The following is a 23307-nucleotide window of genomic DNA, read 5'->3' on the forward strand; positions in this document are numbered from 1 at the left end:
CTTGCCTCTCCCATCATGGAACTTCCTTTCTAGGATTGCACTGGGATGGAGGTGACAGGGAGTAGTTGATGGACGGCTGGGTCAACAGGAAGTATTCTTGACCCATACCACCTAAAATAAAGCTTCCCTCAAGGAGTAAGGGATAGGCAGAGGAAGGGGCTTTATGCCTCTTGGCCACTACTGACTGGAGTAGAGCACAGAGCCTTTGTGACATGGGACTGGGGATAAAAACCACAAGCAGCCTACCCCTCCCAGGTGGGCTGGTAGCCCCACACTCTGAACTGGGAAAGAAAGAGACTATCATCCTGGGGGCACCTGTCCAGAGTAGAGTGCCCAGGATAGAGTATTTTAAAATGGGGCTAGAAAGAAAGAAAGCAGGTCCTGGCTCAAATATCATAGACTTTTGCTTTTCTGTGTTGAAATTTAGTAAATTTTATTGAATACATATTTCTTCACTTGAGTATGTCCTTGGAACTACTTTTAGAAATTTTAAATGATTGCTTTTCTGTTTAAAAAAATAATTTCCATCAATTAAATTGTCCTTTTGCTAGAGAATGAGTCCACTGAACTACTTGCTCCACCATTTTAGAAGTCCTGGAATTAGGTTCTTCCCATAACAGGTACATAATATACCTAACTGGGGAAATGAGTGAATGCTTTTGTCCATCCATGATCTTCATTTGCTTTTCTTATCACTTTGATTTTAACTATATAAACTTCTATCTCTTAAGTTTGATTCCAAATTCAACCCTCTCCCAACACACTCAGTTTCCATTTATCTTTGTTCTTTCCATGAAATTATGGTTGACAGTGTTTTTTTGAGTTCTTTCAAATCCTTGGCTTTATTTCTCTGTAGCAGATTTTTTTTAAAAAGTAGACTCCATGCCCAGCACAGAGCCCAGTGTAGGGCTTGAACTCATGACCCTGAGATCAAGACTTGAGCTGAGATCACGAGTGGGGTGTTCAACCAACTGAGCTAACCCAGGTGCCCCCTGTGTGGCAGATTTTTATGTGCTTAGCATATGTAAACATATGCATTTGATGAATGTTAGTTTCCTTCATTCTCCTCCTCCTTGTTTTCTTCCTTATCTCCTTCTTCTGAGTCTCTTATCTTCTATACCTTAGATTTAAGTGCTAGCCAAACTTATCTTATCTCTCTTGCTAGACTATTTGATCTCTGAGGGTATAGGCACCCATTTTTCTTTCTCTGGATTTCCCTTGGGTGTGGCACTCTACTTTTTAAGTGGCAGACACTCAATACATGCCTGTTTATTGATAAATTAGACAAAGGGAAAGTGCCCATGCTGGAATTCTTCCAGAGAGGGAGAAGAAAGAGAGAAAGTGGCAAGAAAGGGACCAGCATGAGATGATGCATGCTTTAGCAGAAGATCCAACTGTGGAGGCAGCTACTGGGCAATCTCACTTAGTTAACCTGAACTAAATTCCATGCTTGATGATCAGAGGTACATGAGAGGTGAAGGCATTGGGAGATTTGGGACAACAATAAGTATAGAGTTATGAAATGTGGGAAGAATGCTCTGGCACTGTTAAACACAGATTGTAGGTGTTTATGGAAATCTTGCTGCAAAACTTTTTGGGGTATCAGAAATGCTCGCATTTCATCTTTTAAGGCTTATTTATTTATTTTGAGAGAGAGTGGGGGGGGGAGCAGAGAGAGATAGTGAGGGAGAGAGATAATCCCAAGCAAACTCTGCACTGTCAGTATGGAGCCTGTAGTGGGGCTTAATCTCAGGAACATGCGAGATCATGACCTGAGCTGAAACCCAGAGTCCAAGAGTCAGACACTTAACCAGTGGAGCCACCCAGGCACCCCTGCAAAGACCTTTCAAAAAGCTGGTATTTGTATTTGTGGGAAACCAAGCCATGAGGTGTGCCAATAAAGGGAGACAAATTAGATGTAACAGCTGGATCAGAACAAAGTTTGCATTGAACAAATTGGGACTGTCTCTTTAGTACAGTGCAAGAATCAGAATCGCCAGACATGTTACAGAAATACATATGTTTATTGTATATTAAAATAGCCAGACTCTCTGTACTCTGTGGGTGGGCTGGATGGAAATGACCCTGACCAGGAAGGGAGGGAGATAGCCTCAGTGTCTGGTGTTGCATGTGTGTGTGTGGGCTGAGAAGACTCAAGCATATATAAAATTTATGGGGACCTGCTCTGATAACAAAGGAAAGTAAGTGGAGACATCTGAGCTGTATGATCCTAAGCACAAAACATGGCCCTGACAAAGAGGAAGATAAGCTTTTTGATAAAAAGATACTTTTACAAATTTACTGCAAATATTATACATTAAATAAATAATGCTTGTCCACTGAAAGTACTTAGAATGTTCAGTAAAGTGAAACAAATGAGTGAAAATAATCCACACAGAATCTGGCTGTCAACATTTCTGTACCCTTTCCTTTCCCCACTCCACGTCTTTTGGCTTTTAGACTATTTCATATGCAAGCTTTACATGGTCATGATCATATTCTGTGCACATTTCTACACCTTGCATCTTTCTCTTAACAATACATCATATGTATTTTTTATGTTACCTATTTTCCATAAGCAGCGTTTTAATGGCTGCATAACCGTCCATCATATGAATGTGTTATCATTTCATAATTTCTTTCATTATCTATTTAGTTTTTTTTTATCATTGTGTCAACAGGATGGGAAACTATGGTATGATAAACATATTTCTGCAAATATATTTATGCATATTTATTTTCCCCTATGTTTCATGTTATTTCATTTGGATGGATTTCTAGAAGTGGAATTGCTGGCTCATAATAACCCTGTATGAACATTTTTAAGACTCTTGATCCATTAATGCCAAATTGGTTTGCGAGACTTCCGCATCAATTTACATTTCCATGAAGTGTATGGAGTTCTTAGAAAGATAAATATTAAGACACAGAGGGAGTATGCCAGAGTCTCTAGGTAAGAATTAATGGAATGAGCTGCTGGGTATCACCCAAGAGATGAAAAGGAATAAAATCACATCAATGATGTACAAATAGAGAATATTCCTGGAATACACTTCAGTAATAAAGGGTGCTTGTTCTCAGATAATCACCTTTATTCAAGAGCTAACTTCTAGGATCCCACCTCCATGACATAGCCACACATTACTCCAGTCAAAATGGTTGCGCTTTTCTTCATGGATATTCCTTCAGAACTGTTTTGCAGACCCGTCTAATTGATGTTAGCTCTACACACAGCACCTACTCAAGTCCAGGCTCATCACAGGTATATGTACAATGCTCACTGAATTTAATTTGTATATTCAAAGGCCATAGGACTATGAAAAGAAACAGGAAAAAAGATGAGCTGGGGATGAGTATGTGGAGTCAGGATGAAGTTAGTGATTTAGTTTATTGTGCAAAGTTGGCTTTCTCTTTGTTCATAATGAAGAGACCACTGGCATAAAGATTTTCTGAAGCCATTAGGGAGGAGAGCCTTAGAGAACCAGGTCATCTCATGTGTGGAGACATAGACTGAGTAACTTAATACCTTGGGAAAGGCACTGATGTTTGTGCACCATGTTTGGATCTCATGGCAGTCACAGCCAGACCACATTACTGTAGGTGGGTATGGGAACGGGGGTGGGACAGTGTTTCTCCAAGGGAATGTGTTCTCCAGTTTTCAATTGCCCTGGAAAGGAGTCATCCATCTTGAGTAGGAAAGAATCAGAATGAGAAAATTTTACTTCTATAGAGGCAATCAGGGTGGCCTGTGTCATAAGGAGGAAAAACATAGGCTGTACTTGGTTCACCTGTAATAAAACTCTCAGAACAACCTGCACATACATTGCTAGTTAAGTCTGTGAACCTTGCTCAGGAAAAGGGCTTATTTCAGGACCAGAAGAAATGAAGCTATTACACAAAGAAGGGACATGCATAGAGTCACCATCGACACACAGCATTGCCCAGGCAAACAGTGACTTCATCAGAGTCACTTCCAGAGAGTGAGCTGAGGTCGCCTAAATTAGGATGTGCAGAAAAAGCCATGGGACCTTCTCTTGAGCAGACCTGAAGCACTGCGTTGGGGACCTGTCAAAAATAACTCATGACTGCATAGGCATGACCGGTTTCCAAACATAAAGAGTGTAAGGATCTGTGACCACTGTAACTCATGTCACATAGTAATACAATACGGACAGGAAGAGCTACCCTGCTCAGGCTCCTCTCTACCTCCTACATCGGCAGGGAGAGGTGTAAGTTTTAGTATTTTGTCATAATTACATTATATATTCACTGGATAGTCATATATTTGTAACAAAAAGAGATGACTTAAATATAATTGATATTAAACATAGGTAGTAATTTCTGGGTGAGGAAAGTCAGAACCTGGCCAGCAATAATGAAAACTTCAAAGAGAAGACAAACAAGGAAGTATAGTTGGATTAACTGATCTGTCTTTCTTTTTATTAATTTTGTTAATGATTTTATTTATTTTTGAGAGATAGAGAGAGGCAGTGTGAGCAGGGGAGGGTCAGAGAGAGACGGAGACACAGAATCTGAAGCAGGCTCCAAACCATGAGATCATGACCTGAGCCGAAGTCAGATGCTTAATTGACTGAGTCACCCAGGCGCCCCATAACTGACCTGTCTTTAACAAACAAATAAAGTGAAATATAAGATCTATGAACTTAATTAATACCAAGAGATATAGAGGTGCTGGGGACTTGTATACATTTGCAAAATAAAATGAAGGCATTTTATTTAAAGTTTTATAAATGTCCTTTGGGTCAGGGTGATATGATAGGTGACTGGATCATTTTATATAACATTGATTTGATACGTTCACTGCTAGTGTTTACAATTCAAGCAAGTGATCTTGAAATGGAAAGACAAAGGCCAACTTGGAAAATGAAGACTTTTCAAGATGTCAAAAAAGCTTTTCAATATATCTTTTAGTCATGGGGGAGAAGGTATGGATGAGATCCACTCAGAAGAATGAACAATAAAGCTTCAAAAATATGGGGCTCATTAAAAAATTGATGATTATAATAAGGCTTATGCTGTTGAGAGAAAAAGCTTACATGCGTGATATATAAATACCTTTTTAAAATTAAACCATTATCAGGATGCAATTAATTGTCATATACATATACAAAAAGTATACAGTTAATTTGAGAAGTTGCTATCATTATTAATGTAATATGGGTAAGCTGTTCATGGATGGACTACCCCTTCTTTTGGGAATATATTCTTCATCTCTGCATGTGCAAATGCCATAAAAATATGTTATATTCTGAACCAAGACCCCTCTTCCCTGATTAATAGCACCTTATATTTCTAAGTTAGTTAATCACAATAATTTCTTTTGGACAGATTCAGGGTCACCTCTGGAAACCCCAACTTTAGCATGTTTTGTGGGTGTTTGGTAAACATAATCAAAATGCCTGCCAGAGAAAACTTTGTCATTTCAAAGTGTTCTTCATGAATTTTAGTTTTAGTAATATATCTATTGTGAAAGTAAAGTCTCATGTGCAAATTTATACTAAAGTAGAATTACTTTGGTCCCCTTCATCTTCAATATTTGATAGCCCTGTGAATCAAATAGAAAATAAATAGACCCACTGGTGAGTTTTGATTGACGTAGCCCATCTATTTTGGGCAAAATTCTGTGCTCAGCATGGGGATGGTGGAATCAATAGAACTCTAAAGCCTCAAACCCATCTTGGAGATGTTTGAATGCCCGAATGGAAATGTTGACCTTTTCTTGTTGGAAACTCACTCCCCCACTTAATGAAGTTGTAGCTGCAAAGAAAAGTGCCTGGTCAGCTGGAGTCAGAAAATAATTTCATACAGTTTGGATGCTGATCATTCTTGACATCAAATTCCATACCCGGAACCTGTTACTACAGACCCTCATTAGAGGGCGTAACCTTGAATGGTCTGGACTCTAGCTCTTCTCTGAGGTAGAGCTGAGAGAAATGAGATTTCAGGAATACTTGCTAAGGGACATGTCACCTATCTATTCTCCAAGGGACTGAAAGATGGATCAAAGAAGATATTGAAAAGCTATCACCTGAGAGGTTGGAATGGAGATCAAAAAACAACAATTTAAAATTCTGGCTCTCTTCACTTCTGGAAAAGGGAAGAAGACATGTTCCTGAACACACAGATCTTAGAAATGGATGTTGAGGACACAGTTTACCACGGGAGGTCCAGGGATTTTTCAGTGAAAACCCTGACAGGTGGGATAAAACCGATTTCCTAGATACCCCCAATATGAAGCATGTGATCCTTTGAAAAATTTCCCAACTGTGAAGACACCAGAATTGGCACCAGTTTCTCTTTCTTATGAAATGCTGAGCCTTGTCATTCAGTGGGAATGACTGGCCCCTCCAATCCCTTTGGGTGGTATCTGAGTTCTCCCTGAGTTGAGAATACTCAAACAAAGCCTAGGGTCAGAAATAGTAAGGAATCTGGAAATAATTTATTTTATTTTTAATGCTTTTAAGTTTATTTATTTCAAGAGAGAGAGAGCCCAGATCGGGGAGGAACAGAGAGAGAGGAAGAGAGACAAAATCCCAAGCAGGCTCTGCACTGTCAGCACAGAGGCCAATGCAAGGCTTGAACTCATGAACCATGAGATCATGACCTGAGCCAAAATCAAGAGTCAGACACTGAACCAACTGAGCCACCCAGGCATCCCTGGATCTAGTTTCATATAAAGAGTGTTATTTCCTTTGTTTCTTTTTAAATGGTCAGATCAGGGTTGACCCAGAATGGATCTAGCCATATTTGGAGGAAGAAGCAGGAGCTCCTTATCCTCAGATGTATTCAGACATGGGTTCAGAAAGACTTCTTTGCAATGTTATCAAGATATGGCAGTAAGCAAGAATGGGCAAAACAGTGGCTTGGATGTCTGTTATTGATCCTTCAGTCTCCAAACTCTGACAATTAACATCATCAGCCATAAAATGGGGATTTAGAAAGACCCCTTCCTCACAGAGTTCATGAGAATTGAAAGTGGTCTTGTATATCCAGTGCCTAACACATGGGCATGCCTATGGCAGTACCTTAATTAAAGGTAGCTCTCTTCTGAGAAACAATCCATATCTAACCACAGCTTCCCTGTTCCTGGAGTTGGGATTTACCCAACGGATACAGAAGTGCTGATGCATAGGAGCACATGTACCCCAATGTTCATAGCGGTACTTTCTACAATAGCTAAATCATGGAAAGAGCCTAAATGTCCATCAACTGATAAATGGATCAAGAAGATGTGGTTTATTTATACAATGGAGTATTATATGGCAATGAGGAAGAATGAAATATGGCCCTTTGTAGCAAAGTGGATGGGCCTCAAGGGTGTCATGCTAAGCGAAATAAGTCAGGCAGAGAAGGACAGATACCATATGTTTGCATCCATAGGTCTAACAGGAGAGACCTAGTAGGGGACCATGGGGAGAGGAAGGGGGAAAGAGAGAGGGGGAGAGTGAGGGACACAGATCAAGGGAGACTACTAAATACTGAAAACGAACTATGGACTGAAGGGGAAGGGGTAGGGAGGGAGGGGGTTGATGGTCATGGTGGGGGGCACTTGTGGGGAAAAGCACTGGGTGTTATATGGAAACCAATTTGACAATAAACTATTAAAAAAATAAAAAACACCTCAAAAAATAAATAAATAAAATAAAATTTTAAATATATAATATGCTTCAAGGTGTCCACCTGAAATGTCTCAGGAAAGAAAAGTTTTAATAGGGACCCATGCTTTCAGTGGTGGCATGCTGCCATTTAAAAGCAGTAATATTTGAACTGAGCATAGAAATAGGCTGGCACCCCAATGTGAGACAGGACTCCATAATCACAACTTCCTTTTCCTGTTCTCAAGGCAAGATTATGTACCCAAGCTCAGCATGGCACTACTAGTTTTGTTTGCCTGTGAAATCTAAGTCCCTGCCACTCACTGATTTGCTATTGCTCTGTTTGTTCAATGTTACAGTCAGAAAGTAGAAATAAAAGTCTTATAACACATATAGACCTCTGGTAGGCAAGAATCTCAATCCTCAGGGAACACTACCAAAATAAAGTCCTTAATAGAGACACAAAGTAATCACCTTTTCTTTTGATTCCTAAGGGGCATTGTAAGTATTATGAAATTTCACTAAAAGAGTACAAACCATTTGCTTAATATATCTTTACAAGTTATTCCATATATTTCCTATAATCCTAAATAAAACATCATAGGAGATGGCCTGCAACAATATGAAATTACTATAAAATAAATTTGGATATATACTTGTCAAGTAATGGTTTGAAGAATTAGGAGATGTTAGCTCTTTTGGATGTAAAGATATATTACACAGTAGCAAAAATTAACATGGCGTGGTGCTTGTACAAAATCAGACAAATGGATCTATGAGACAGAAGGGAAAACGTGTATGTGCACTTACCCATAGGACTTCAACTTGTCACTGTGTAATTGGAGGGAAGGGACCATTCTATAAATGATGTTTGTAAAACCAGCAAATCTTGGAGCAGGTGTAAATTTCAATAAATCCTTTGCATTGACATGTGATTATAAATTCCTGATGGATAAAAGGATTATATATAAAATAATCTAAGCATAGAAAAGTAAAGTAAAATCAACACTTTATGAGATATTTCTAGGAGAAAATACTTGTAAATTTTGAAGTGACAAGTCTTAAAGGAAAAATCCAAAAGCTTTATGTCCCATAAAATTAAAATTTTCTCTTCAGTAATACAAAACAAAATAATAAAAAGTCAGATTCAGGAAAAGTGCTTAAAATCACTGGTGACAGTTATGATATCTAAAATACTTGTAGAATTTATATATCTATGTATATGTAATTTTAAATAAAATTATCCCAGTTATAATAGATACATTAGTAAAGAAAAATTCACAGGAGAGGAATAACCAATTATAAGCAGATGCAATTATAAACACAGATGGAAAGTGTTTATCTGCTGTATAACCAAAAAACAGAAAAACAGACCAATTTGGTGCATTGAATTTGTGGTCAGCTGATGAATTGTTATACACAAAACATCAAGAGTCATAAAAGTATTCAAGTGTTTTGATGGCTTAATGGAATAATTAATACTAAGAAAGTCTTTTGATGGCAAACCATATATCTGTTAAGGAGTTAATGTCTAAAATATAAAAAGAACTCCTACAAATCAATAACAAAAAGAAATAAGCAATTTGATTAAATAATATCATCAAGACTATTCCAGACAGAGAGGGTAAGACATCATCCTCACAGAAAGAAGGTGGGGCTACCAGTTATGAAACTTCTATTCTTAGCACTATGTGATGCTGGGCTTAATATATGTCATCATTTCACCTTTGCATCTGGTCACAAGAGGCATGTATTCCTGTCACCATTTACAGATCATGAACCTGAGTGCAGTTGCAGCTGTCTCTTCTTACCTTGAACTGATTCCCTCTGGCTTTTGACTATTCTGTCTCTCCAAACCTTAGCAGGTTAGGGCCCAACAGGAGTTCGTTAGGGTCTTCTTCTTCCTTTATTCAAAAGCAAGATCAAGAGACACTTAGTTGTTTGGTTTGAACTATGTGCTGCTGCAATTTATTTTTTTAAGTACCTATTTTTTCTGAGCAAAACCACTTCTTAAATCACTCTTTGCTTTCCAATATCCCATTTGGCAGATACAAGAGAGTATGTTTCTTGTTTTGTGTGTGTGTGTGTGTGTGTGTGTGTGTGTGTGTGTGTGTGTGTTTTGGTGGGTAAGTATCATGCATACCGCTCTGCTACAAAAATTACCCCATTGTGTTAAAATCCAGCCATCCACTTGCCTGCAAGAAACTCCAAACCTCTCAGACAGATACTAAATTGTGTTGATATTTGTAATTCCAACATCTCACACAGTGCCTAATCTGTAAATAATAATTATTTAATGATGAATGAATGGATGAATAAATGAAGAGATATTACTTATAGTTCCAGTCCTCTGACAATAAAGGTAAAGGTCAACATTTTCTCCCTCTGAAAAATATGGAATCTCAAACAGACAAAAGGTCTTAGATGTAGTTAGAAGAGACCTTTAAGAAATCCTGTGATATGGACCTTTCTTTTCATAGATGCCTAAGAATAATGGTAGGAAGCACTCTGAGTGCACTAATACGAGGGCTGGTGTGGAGGAGACCATCCGGCCCACTGCAGTCCTCAAGGCTGCATGCGACAAAGCCCTAAGCTAAGGCAGCATGGCCAGAGGGTTCTGATGTGGGGTGGAGAAGCAGGGCATTCCAGAAGTGAAATCAAAGGGATCACCTCCACTGCAGAGAGGTGATCATGCCTTGGGTTTGTCAGTGACAGCACTGTTCCCAGCTTGGGGTGTACTCTTTAGTGAGAGACCAGAGGGGACTTCCTTGGCGAGGACACATACTATGAAGGATATTATTTCCAGCTCTTGAAAACCTGAAGCTGCAATTTACCAAAAAGTTCTATAATCTGAGGTCCTCCTGAATTGAGCAGATTACCCTCTCTGAATTAAGCAGACCCAAAGTTGGGTGACACAAAACAGCCCTTCCTCTGATAAATGAAATCACGCATCCCAGAACAAATCCCCAGGCACCTTCTGCCTCACTTATCTGTGGATTCTTCCTCCTGTCTCTGGTCTTCCCTTTAACACCATCTGCCTTGTCTCTTGTTTGTCTTTGAGTTAACAGAATGATCTTTTGCTCTCTTCTTGACCTTTTCAGGCCAACAGGCTGCCCCAGAGGAAACTCTGAGCCTTGTGTTTCACAGAAGACTTCCCCAATGTTTTTGACCTTGGCCTCACTCCTCTAAAGCAGGGCTTTCTGGCAGCGTTGGCCAGGCTCTTATCTCTCCCGTCCATACAAGGGTGTCAGAATGTCTCAGGGAATCATTAATCAAGGGCCCCATCCTGACATCAGCTCGTTAGAAGCTCTCCGAAGCTCTCCAGGTGCTTTGAGTGCATGTGGAGGTCTAGGCAGACTGCACCGGGCTGCTTTTATCCACAGACCCGTCCCAGAACAGCAAGCTGATTGATGGCAAAATGGAGAATTAAACATTTATGTGTAGAAGACCAGAAAGGCACAGGAAGAAAGAGATTTAAGTGCATGCCCTTGCTGGAAGAACATCATCCATATCAACTCTTGGTTCGCCTGAACAACGCCCTTTTCTCTCATCACTATAGGCCTGTAAGGAAAATCACCTCCATGTAACATCCCTGTGGGGTCGACAAATCCTATTAGGTAACTGAGTTATTTCTCCCTCCAAACAATTGAAAAAGCCCCATAATCTTTTTCTCTTCCTTTAAAATTCTATAACTATCTTCTCCAGTACGTTTTTTTTTTTTTTTTTTTTTACCCCTTCTCCCACCTAGACTCCTCCAGGTCTCTCTTCTCCCAGAAATAGTTTGAATATCAGCCATCTCACTTCACATAATAGTCTGGAGTGCCTACTCTGAATTTGTGTCATGATCAAGAGTGGCCACACTCATTCTCGGTGAGGGAGAGGCAATAATTCATCTCAATAGAAGCAAGAATTTTCTAATAATGTTGTTAAACAGATCAAATGTACATGGTATTTTTCAACTAAAGGGTCTGTCGATTTTACAAATTTGATAGAGAGGTGAGCTATTTACTAGGAACTGACCTTATGAAGCTACCATATAAAGAAGTTGAAAGTGCTCACATTTTTAGGCAAAGCAGTTTTTGGAGCTCAGTAATTCTCCGGGGTGGATATGGTCAGCTGGTGATATTGTTAGGCTTAGGCTACAAAGGTTGAAACGGATTTGCTGTCAATGTAATTTAAATCTTATGTATTTAAAATGTCAAAAGGGTTAGAAGACACTACAGAGCTTAGCTCTCTTTGCATAAAGCCCCACTGCATAAATTTAGTTTTGCTGTGTATCAAATACTGGGATATGTTGAAGGTTCCTGGGTGAGAAGAAGTAAATGGTACTTCTTATGCACTATCCATTAGACTTGGGTTTTATATATGATTTCTTCTATCTTCACACCAAATCAAGAAATAGGTGCAATTCTTATAAAGTTTTTTCTAGGGGCACCTGGGTGGTTCAGTCAGTTAAGCGTCTGGCTTCGGCTCAGGTCATGATCTCATGTTCGTGGGTTCGAGCCCCGTGTCGGGGTCTGTGCTGACAGCTCAGAGCCTGGAGCCTTTTTCCAATTCTGTGTCTCCTTCTCTCTCTGTCTCTGCCCGCTCATGCTCTGTCTCTCTCTGTCCCAAAAATAAATAAAACATTAAATTAAAAAAAAAAAAAGCTTTTTCTATTTTCAGGAAGCATTACATTTTAAAGCAAAAAAATCTTTTTTTTTTTTCAAAGATTTATGTTTTATCGAGAGAGAGAACCAGCTGGGAAGGAATAAAGGGAAAGGTGGAGAGAAGATGCAAAGTAGGCTCTGTGCGCACTGTAGTGAGCTCAATGTGGGGCTCAAACTCATGAGCCATGAGATCATGAACTGACTTGAAGTCAGATGCTCAACCGACTCAGCCACCCAGGTGCCTCATGCAAGGAATTTTTAAAACATTGCTAGCTAGGAAGAAACCATATGCCTTCCTTTTATCTGTTCTAAAATATTTCCATTGGGCATCCTTGTCTTGATGTACTGACATTTGGTTCATTCTAGCCAAAACCTCAGTGATTCCATCTGTCTGTGATCTTATCTCATTTTATCCTTTGTCTTTGTTGATTGATGGGTCTTTTCACTTACTGAGAGCAAGAGCCAAGTCATAATCATCCTTAGATTCCCCATTCTCAGCACAGTTCTTATAAAAGGGTATCTTCAAATTGCTGAATGAATGAACTTATCAATGAATTTTAACTTTTCTATTTGGATCTTCTCGGCAAGAATTAGCTTCAGTGTCAGGCATAGATAGACAATACTGGGTGAAGAATAACAGGATTGCAAGGTTCATCATTCCACACCAGGGTAAAGCGATCCTTTTGATATTTGTTTTTAGGATCTTCTTTCAAGGAAGGAATTTCAGATTAATGGAATGCCTTTCTGCCAACTGGTGTACATTGTAAAAGAAATCAGAATAATTTATAAAAGTTTTATCCCAGCTCTAACCCGTCATTTTAAACACAGTGAAATGTGAAGGCATTTCTTGATGATAATGAGTGTGGGTAAAGTGGGGAAACTGGCTTTCTGCAACTCAGGCTCTCTCTAGGATAATGTAGTATCATCCTTCTCGGAAACTACATCAACAGCGTTATCGTGGGGGGTCCCCGTGAGACATACCTACTCACACTCATGCCTTATGAAGGGTCTGCTCTATCCTGCTTTCTGATGGGCTGCTGGTTGGTCATTTCCATTTTAGTGAAAACAACTCTTTAGTGTGTGATCTCATTTACAAATGGCTATTTATTCTGGGCTTTCCTCTACCCCTACCCATCAAGCCACATTCCTTAGAGATTTCTCATTGGGTTTTAATGTATTATCAAAGCAGAATTTATCACGTGGCAAAGGAATTTTCCTCTACATGCTGTTATCTGTCATAATATGTAATTCTTCCCTTATTATATGTCAACCTGGTCAGTGTGACTGGGTTATATCAGTGATTATCTCCCTTACAAAGTTCTAAGACCAGTGATACACTTGAAAGATAATTTTTTCTCCTTTTTTTTGAAAAACTCTATGAATGTAGATGTGGATAACAGGAATAACCAGGAGTTTGATTTGTTCCCTTCTCCTGCTAGAATTTCTAATCAAAGAGACTGCACTGGAGATTTCTGTTTCAGAATCACAAATATGGCTCCATTCGTGTAGGGATAATTCAGAAAGATAGTAAACTTTGCAATCCTGACCAATCCTACTGTTTGATATTGACTCTAACTCCAAATCTAACAGTGACAGTATATAATATGATCAATAAATAATAAGTGATATTATCACTGTGGTCAGGTCAGTTTGAGGCTTAAGGACATGGCCATGAATCTCAGCTGTTTCATGCTCCACCTGACTTACATACTAGCCCCTCTTAGATGACCTCTACTTGGATCCCATTATCTGCTCTTATGCTGGAGCTGAACTCCTTAAACTCATGGTTCATATTGCAATGCAAAATGTTATATGGCTTAATGTTATATGGCTATTGCCTACCTCTCCAGCCTCATCTATGATTTTCCCTTCCCCTAGTCAGCACACCACCACACAGAGGTATCTATAGGCAGAGTGATCTTAAACAATTTGCCTAACTTCTCTGAGCCTCCTTACCTGTCAGATGGCAATGATCATGGTCTCTGCCTAAGGGCTGTTGGAAGACTATTTGAATGCATGCACACAAAGTGCTTATGATGAATATTTCAAGCCTACCTATGGTGAGGAGAACCTGACTGGACAACAAGGAGAGTCCACGTGAGAATCAATTATAATAGAGATATGAGATCCCAGACTGTAGCAGTAGCAGCAAAGAAAATACCTTACATGTATTGGCAGTGTATTGTATGTCAAGTACAAGTCTAAGCATTATTACCTGAATGGACACCTTTAGACCTTGGGAGAACCCTGAGCTGCAGATATCACTATTCTTAAAATGAGGAGATAATGTATCAGAGAAGTAAGAACACAATGAAAAATCTCTTTTAGGAGATCCAGGATTTGATCCTGTTTTATGAGAAGCAAAAGTACCAGTCTGTTTTTGAAATAGGAAAGAAAGAAAAATAGTATGTTTTGCCTTGAGTTTGCACATGTTCATAGCTTACAAACTGATCTCAAACATTTTGTTTAATGTGCTTCCAAATCATAGAATAAAATCATAAAGTGCCATATTTAAAAACAGGGGTATTATGATCGAAAGAGATAAAAAGAGCTAAAAACCAGGGGGAAATGGTTCATTCATGCAATGAATTACCATGGAACCACTGAAACAAGAATGGCAAAGCTATTTTGATATTGAAAAGTGTGCCGTGCCTGGTGATGAATTATGGGAACAGTTTACAGAGCATCACGCATGGTGTGATGCCATGTTTATGAAGGACCGCATATTGCTCTTATAATCAGAAAACAGAACTAAACTACTTAAAGCTGCAAATCAAAATAAACTCCTTTCTCCACACTGGTCCAAACCAAACCAAACCAAACCAAACCAAACCAAACCAAACCAAACCAAACAAAACCGAACGCTTCATATTTTAGTTTCTAAGACTGTCTAGGCTAGTAACCTGCAAAGTCATGAGGGCAAGGAGCCAGAACTCTCTCATTTTACCCAGCACCCAACACAGGTCTGGTGTAAAGCGTATCCTCAAAAGAGAAAGAAAAAAAAAGCTGTGTTTGCGTTAATGATGGATGTGGGCATATATAATGTACTGTGGAAGAGAAGCCTCATCATTTACACTCATCTGTTCTCAGTTCTTTATTCGCTGTAAAATGCCAGGTAAAAATTTTTCATTCATGAGTCTGCAGTCTGTGGGAAACTTTTGCTCATCTGATAATCTTTTACTTTTGAAGTTCCTAATTAAAAAGAACAGACTACAGGGGCGCCTAGGTGGCTCAATCAGTTAAGCCTCTGACTCTTAGTTTCAGCTCAGGTCATGATCTCATGGTTTTGTGGGTTCAAGCCCCGTGTTGAGCACTGTGCTGGCAGTGCGGAGCTTGCTTGAGATTCTCTGTCTCCCTCACTTTCTGTGCCTCCCCCATTCACACTGTCACCGTCCCTCTCAAAGATAAAATGAATAAACTTAAAAAAAGAGAATAAACTACAGAAATTATCACAGTCTTGAGATTCCCATCTACCTCCAACACAGAGAATAAGCTTTATGGCTACTTTGGCAACACAGAGGCCAGCATTGGGTGTCCCAACCCTCTGGGGGCAAGGAGTGTTGCATTCTCCCTTTGCTTCTACTTGGGGTTGAGAGGATTCCTGCAGCCCCTCCCTTCCCCAGTCACTGCTCCCAGTGCTCACAGCTGTTCTGTCCAACTCCATCTTTTCCTAGCTGTCTGCTAAGCTGGTCTTCCCTACTCAACCCATAGTGACCCTTCTCGCCTTCAATTCCAAGAAGGATTTGACAGGACTTTATTTTCACTAGTCCTTGGGTGCAATTTTTTTCTCTGAATCAGAAAAAGCTCCTTCAAATATATGAGTAAAAACAGGGACATCAAAGGCAGAGGAATTGAGTAGAATTCGAATCTTAGTGCAGAAGTGTAGCAAGAGATTGCAACAGAATATAGCAAAACAAATAAGAAAACTGTTAGATCACACACACACCATCAGATGATGGGAAGAATGAGAAAGATTTGGAAATACTGTGGGTTAAGCCAAGAGAAATCATTTAACACAAAAATGTGCAGTCTGCATCAGAGGAGGTCTTTTACCAGATGCTGAGAGGAACAGTCTTAATAACTTAAGGGATTCGGAGTAAACAAAAAAAGTTCAAAGCAGGCAAAGCCTTTTTTTTGGCAAATGCTTGGGGGCAGACACACCCTTCTCCCCAGATCAAGTTCAGGTATGTCAAGTTTCCTAATGCAGAGACTTCCATGTTGGCGTACTGGTGCTCAGCTTTCATTTCCTCCTTCATCCTTCTCCAGATTTCAAAGTGAGGAAAAAAGAGGAGCGTGTGGGCAGGGAAGTTCTGGACTAGAATTCTTCTAAGATACTTTTTACTTTTATCTTTTCAATACACTATCTTTACGACCCACGTTGATTCTGTCATTAAGTTCCCAGTGTTACAAGCCGGAGCTCCTCCAGGCATTCTGGGTCCGTCTTGATTTCCTTTGTGCTTGACTTTGCTATGTTTGCAGATATCAGTTTGGGGACATTCAGAAGGAATGCAAACGGCCACCAGAATTTTTATTGATCAAAAGGAACATGTTTAGACCATTCTCAGTAGATTTACAAATTAGCGAACTCCCCACATTAGAATTTCATTCCGTGAGCATTTCCTTCCCTTTAATTGCCGGCTTGCTCCTTCATTACGTTGACATTCTCCCTCACTGTTTAAATGCCGCAGCTGTTTTACCCCGGTGGTTGTCTCGGAGAGTAAACCATTAACTCGCCATTTCAGTCTTCTATAAAAATGCTTATGATTGACAAAACTTTGTGAAACAGTGGCAAATTGGAAGAAAATTAGTACCACGAACAAGGAACAGCTTAGCTATATTCAGAGAGAAATTTGTCACTGTGGGCTAACAGTGTAATTGGCTGGTTAAATATATTATAAACAGGTTTGGCTCTATATCCCCCCCCTTCTCTTTTTTTCCCTTCCTTCCTCCCCCCTCCCTCTGTCCTTTCTCTCTCTCTTGCTTCTTCCCTCCTTTACTTCTTTGCTGCCTTCCTCTCCCTCCCTCCCTCCCTCCCTCTCCCACCTGCCTTCCTTCTCTTTCTTTTCTTCCTTCCTTCCTTCTTTCCTTCCTTCCTTCCTTTCTGCCTGCCTTCCTGCCTGCCTTCCTTCCTTTCCTTTCCTTTCTTTTCTTCCTTTCTTTTCTTTCCTTTTCTTTCTTTCTTTCTTTCTTTCTTTCTTTCTTTCTTTCTTTCTCTCTCTCTCTCTCTCTCTCTCTCTCTCTCTTTCTTTCTTTCTTTTCTCCCATTCTTTCTTTCATTTGTTCTTTCTTTCTCTCTTGCTCTTTCTTCTTCCCTCCCTCCCTCCCTCCCTCCCTTCCTTCCTTCCTCTTTCATGTTCCACCATCTTAAAATTGTACACTTTCATGTCCTTTGTCATGGCAAAAGTTTCCTTTGGAAAACCCTTTTGGAGTGATTTTTCAATTTTTTTTCCCCAAAATTGGGACATTTTTGTTTTGTTCTCTTTAAAATGCATGTTGTGATTGGAGAAGCACTATATGGTAATGAGCTTTTTAAACATGAAGTAGCAATAAATAAACAAACCCTTTGGGTTTTGGATTTCTCACCAGCAATTAGTGACTCCTTTAATCAGTTGACACCACATTAAAATAGTCCATCAGATCAAGAATGTAGGTAAACTGGATTTTTTTTTATCCCCCAATACTTGTGTACTCTTAGTTGACATATAAATTACACAGAGTAAATACATTTTAACGTTGAGCGAAGTGATGTCTGGTGCATGTATATACTGCTGTAATTGCCATCCAGATTGAGAGATAGGAGATTTTTAAAAAGTAGACTTTGAAGCATTATTTGTATAGGTTTTCAGACTTCCTCGCCGCAAATGATATAGGAAAACCTCTTGTAAAGCATGCTCCTTTAATTCTTGGTAAGAAACCCATGATTCCAAACCTAAAATAAGCCCGGTTTGAAGCAGCAGCTGGACACACAGGTGGAAGAAATGTGATGGAGTGTGATAACTCAGATGTAAAATCGTCCATCTCCTGGACTGAGATCCAAGTCCGATCAGAAGTGCTGATTTTAGGCTTTCTACAACTGCTCCTGGAGCCTTGGTTCACGGCTCTGGGCTCTGAACCAGAACGTCGCCATCAGAAAGAGTTGTGCACTTGAAGCATTTATGTACTTAGGTATTCATGTATTTATTTATTTTCATTGTGTCTGTGGCAGCCTTGCTGCTAAATGCTGGAATAATGGCTAATCAAAATAGCTTTTAGACATATTTTTCAATTAAGATGCTGTTCACAGAGCCAATCAATTATAGGTTATTATAAAATTTCAAAGATGACTTAAAATGCCATAGCACAAAATTAAGAAATCATAATTTACTCAAAAGGGCCACCTTGATTTTGAAGTGTCAACCATCGAACTGTGTATCATCTCCCAATTATGTCCACTCCCTCCCCAAGTCTGATAAATTCATTAAAACAAATTAAAAGGGCTCTTTGGAAATATGCCTCTGAAGTGGCCCCCACATTATTAAATCAGAAACAAAGAGTCATATTCTTTATGCTGACTTGTCATAATTTATATTGCCCTTGAGAGAAATGCAAATGGGGACTAGCGAACTTCAGTTTCTAGAAAAGAAGCCTGTGTCATTATGAAGGCTTTTCCTTTTAGTTTGGCCAGCCTACCACTGCCGGCGCCCAGATGTGGAAATGTGCATTGTTCTGGTACATTCTTCTCCTGACAGAAGCTCATAGTGGGAAAATTTTCATTAGTCAAGAGCTGTGGGTGTCATTAAAAAGGAACAAGATTAGTATTGACTGTGGGAAGCAAAGGTCAGAGCGGGGCCTGCCTTTCCCATTACTGCTTTTTTTCCTGTGTATCTAATCATTTCAGGTCCTGATGAGTCCTTTGTGTGTGGAATTCCTGCTTTAAATGTTGTAATACATCAAGCCAAGGTTCATCGCAAAAAATGTGCTTTGAAGGCTGTTCCAATTTTGCTGCTGTAAATTTATTATTTAAAGAAAAGGCTGGGACATACAGTATTCTAGTATCTTAGAAGTGCAGGAGGGCTATCAGGGAGGCAGAGGCGGGGAAGGAAGAGGAGTGGTAACCATAGTTGTTAATGGAGCTAAACACCCCGGCGTGGTCAGAGAAATCAGAAACGAAGGAGGACCCAAAAATAAAGGAGGCGATCAGAGGAGAACTTTCTGCATCTCCCCGCTCCCAGGGCAACGTCCACGGCAGAGGCCCCAGGAGGCAGGAGCCACACCACAAGGCCTGAGAAAGAGACCACTTCTCCTCTTAGACTTCAGCAGTGCTAGCCTTCGCCTCTGACTGCACCACCTCCCTCCCCACGGTCTCCCCAGACACGCACGCCAAGGGCCCAGGCCAGCTCGCGTGTCACCTCCTGTCTTATCAGGCCTACAGAACATGGCTACCGTCTCCGCTCATTTCCCAATCTGCAAAAAATTAAAAGTTGGTGCAGTCTGCTTGCAGCAGGGCCTGGAGTGCAAGGGCGTCCGGCCCCAGGAGAAGTCTGCAGCCCTCAGGAGCACGTGGGGTAACAGCAGACCTCTTCCAGGTCAGGCATCAGGGGAACGGAAAATTCTCTTTCTGCACTTTAGTGGCCTCATTTGTAAAACATAGGCCCCGGCTCATGATGTCTGGACAAATCAACAATGCAAGGCCTGCGACCTGCTGGACACAGCGCCGGCCTGGGAGCAGAGACTCGGTGTGTTAGTTCCTTCTTGTCTTCCTCCAGTGCATCTGCTGGGCACTCTCACCTGCTACCTTTCAGACAACGTGGTGGTGCCATCCAAACACCCCTGGGCACAGAGATTGGGTTCTTCTGCCTCAGTCTTAAGGGTTCTGACATACAAGGGATGCAGCTCTGTGCCCTTGTCTAGTGTTCTGTATCTGATGTTTCCACTTTCTGTTGGCCACCCTTGGAGGGGTGGGGGGGTAGATTCTCTTTGTGTCCCCTGAAGCCACCTCTAAAGGAACACCTGGAATGGGAGTGGACTTGTCCTTAATTACAATCATTTGTCCATGTATTAATCCAATTTTCATTTATTTCACAAGTATTTACTGAAAGAAAGCTTCCTCTGAATCGTCGGCTTGGGTTCAGGTATAATCTCCTGCTTCTTGCAGTTTGGCATCATTTTCTCCCATTTCCCCCTATTCTTTTTAACTGGAACCATGTCCTCCTCTCCAGACTGAGTTTCTTCTAGGCACGGCGTGTTTAGGCTGGTGCTGAGCCTGATGCCAACTAACTGTTGCAAGACAGAGGTTTCTCCTGAGGATACAGAATACCCTTCCCCAAAATAAATGTGGCTTCTGATTAAATCCACCAACTCTGTCTCCAAAATGGTACGTGCCCTTGGCAAGGCACTTGGCCTCTCTGTGCAGCTATATTCAAATTAGTGCTGAATTAATATGACTTCCTCTCAGGCTTTTGTGAAATAGTCACAAAGGAAATATCTAGCACGTGTAAGCTCAGCATGAGAATATGAAAAATTTCAGCATCTTTCTCTTAGTTGTGGATACAATTTTTTTTTTCCATTTCTTAAAAATTGTGGTAAAGTACGCACGTAAAATTTACCATCTTAACCATTTTTCAGATTACAGTCAGTGGCATCCAGTATCCTCATGTTGTTCCACAACCATCACCACGATCCATCTCCACAACTGCTTTCTTCTTCCTAAACCGCAAATCCATAAACAATAGTTCCTATGCTTCCCCTTCCACCTTCGGCTTCTATGAACCTGGATCCGCTAGGCTCCTCAGAGAAGAGGAACCACACTGTATTTGTCTTTTGTTCACTGGCTCATTTCACTTATCATAATGTTCCTTAAGGTTTATTCATGTTGTAACACATGTCAGAATTCTTTTCCTTTCTAACAGTAAATAATATTCCATTGTATGTATGGAGGTAGATACTGCATCGTGCTTATTCATTCTTCTATGGACACTGGGGTTGCTTTATGATTAATGCTGATATAAATGTAGGTGTACAAATATATCTCCCAGACCAGGCTTTCAATTCTTTGGAGTATATATCCAGAGGTGGAATTGTTACATCATGTGGTAATTTGATGTTCAGGTTTTTGAGATGCCGCAATCTGGTTTCCACAGTGGTCGCACCATTTTACATCCCCACAAGTGGGCCACAAGGCAGTTATTTTATATCTTTGCCAACACTTATTATTTTATATTTTGTTTGTTTTCGCTAGTGACCATCGTGCTGGGAGTGAGGCAATGTCCGAATGCAGTTTGGGCTTGCATCTCCCTAATGATTTGTGATGTTGAACATCTTGTGTTCTTATTGGCTATTTCCATATCTTCTCTGGAGAACCCATTTATTTTTAAACTTAACCTCTGTAATCCACAGTTTGGTGAAGTATTCATATCACAAATATGAGACAGAACTGAGTCTGGCCCCAGTGCTGCCACTCACCAGTTGTGGGACCTCAAGCAATGCGAGCAACTTCTCTGAGACTCATTTTACATTCATGTAAAAAAAGGGGAAAGCCAGTACTTCCCATATAGGAATGCTGTGAGCTGATGACCGTAGACCACTCATCTGCGTCTGCTCACAGTAAGAATGAGAAGGGAGCAGGACTGTTGTTATACCGTCAGTTTTACCTCTACTATTATAAAGGGAAAGTAAGTTCCTTGATTGCTTTGGTTCATGACAGCTAAATGGAAGATGTATCTTTTCCACCAAAGAAAAGAGTGCTGCATGGCTGTCTACGTGAAGAACCATGTTCTCAAGAAGACTAAAATGATGTGTAATGCATTTTTCATGCTTATATGACTCTTCTTCCCACATCTGCCATCCACTATTCTTTCCTAAAAAAAAAAAATCTCCCTATCCCCAGAAAAGCATGCACGAGAACCACTGAACGGTGTGTGTGAGCTGCACAAGAGATTACTCTGGTCTGCTGTTTGGGTAGTGATTAGTTTAGAAGAAGTCAGTGTCTGTAAGGAACATACACTTACGGGTGGCTCCTATAAGTGTATCATCTAGGGGTTTTTCCTATGTCTGCTCAGATATACTGACACCTAAGAACCAGTGGGAACTGCCTAGGAACTGCTTACCATGTGATTGCTGTGTTAGAGAATAGGGATTGTAGAGATGCCATCCCTTTGAATGCTGAAAATGAACCTATGAATCAAATAAGGTCCCCATTTTAGAGATGAGGAGACTGAGCCTCATAAAGGTGATCAAAATACAATGGAGTACTACATGGCAATGAGAAAGAATGAAATCTGGCCATTTGTAGCAAAGTGGATGGACCTTGAGGGTGTCATGCTAAGTGAAATAAGTCAGGCAGAGAAGGACAGATACCATATGTTTGCACTTATAGGTCTAACAGGAGAACAGGAGAAACCTAATGGAGGACCATGGGGAGGAGAAGAGGGCAAGAGAGTTGGGGAGAGAGAGGGACGCAAAACCTGAGAGACTACTGAATACTGAAAATGAACTGAGGGTTGAAGGGGAGGTGGAGGGGGAAAAAGAGGCGGTGGTGATGGAGGAGGGCACTTGTGGGGAAGAGCACTGGGTGTTGTATGGAAACCAATTTGACAATAAACTATTAAAAAAAAAAGAAATTGATCATTTCAGCTCACACAGCTTCAACAGAAAGATCAGGGATTTGAGTGCATCCCTGGTCCGGTCTAATATTTTCTCCCCTCTTCTTCCTCTAGGACAATTCGGAAAACATTGGGGGGGCCGGGCAGAGACTATCTGTTATTTACCTATGTATTTCACAGTAATTGGAAAGTAAGAGGCACTTGGATTTTTAAGGAACCAAGAATTCAAGATTAATTCTGCTGTTTCCATGAGATGGAGGATGAGTTATATTCCCCGTGCTACCATTAAACTTAATAGACTGGATCATAAATGAATTAGATAGATGAATAACAAAATAAAGAGTGCTCTCTCCAAATACATAGTATTATCTTCATTCTCACAGTAAAAGTATTCCCCTGTCTAAAAGTGAAAGTAAAATGCTCTGACATTTGAAAATGATGTACAGCCCTTTGAGACTCTTC

General features: G+C 40.3%; 1 protein-coding gene across 1 annotated transcript in view; it reads left to right on the top strand.

Moving 5' to 3' along the window:
- CDH11 (cadherin 11) overlaps nt 1–23307 on the top strand; it is a 204898-nt gene that overhangs the window by 173581 nt on the left and 8010 nt on the right. The window lies entirely within an intron of this gene.

Source organism: Suricata suricatta, chromosome 16 (assembly GCF_006229205.1).
Source record: "Suricata suricatta isolate VVHF042 chromosome 16, meerkat_22Aug2017_6uvM2_HiC, whole genome shotgun sequence".
In the NCBI taxonomy this organism is placed as follows: Eukaryota; Metazoa; Chordata; class Mammalia; order Carnivora; family Herpestidae; genus Suricata; species Suricata suricatta.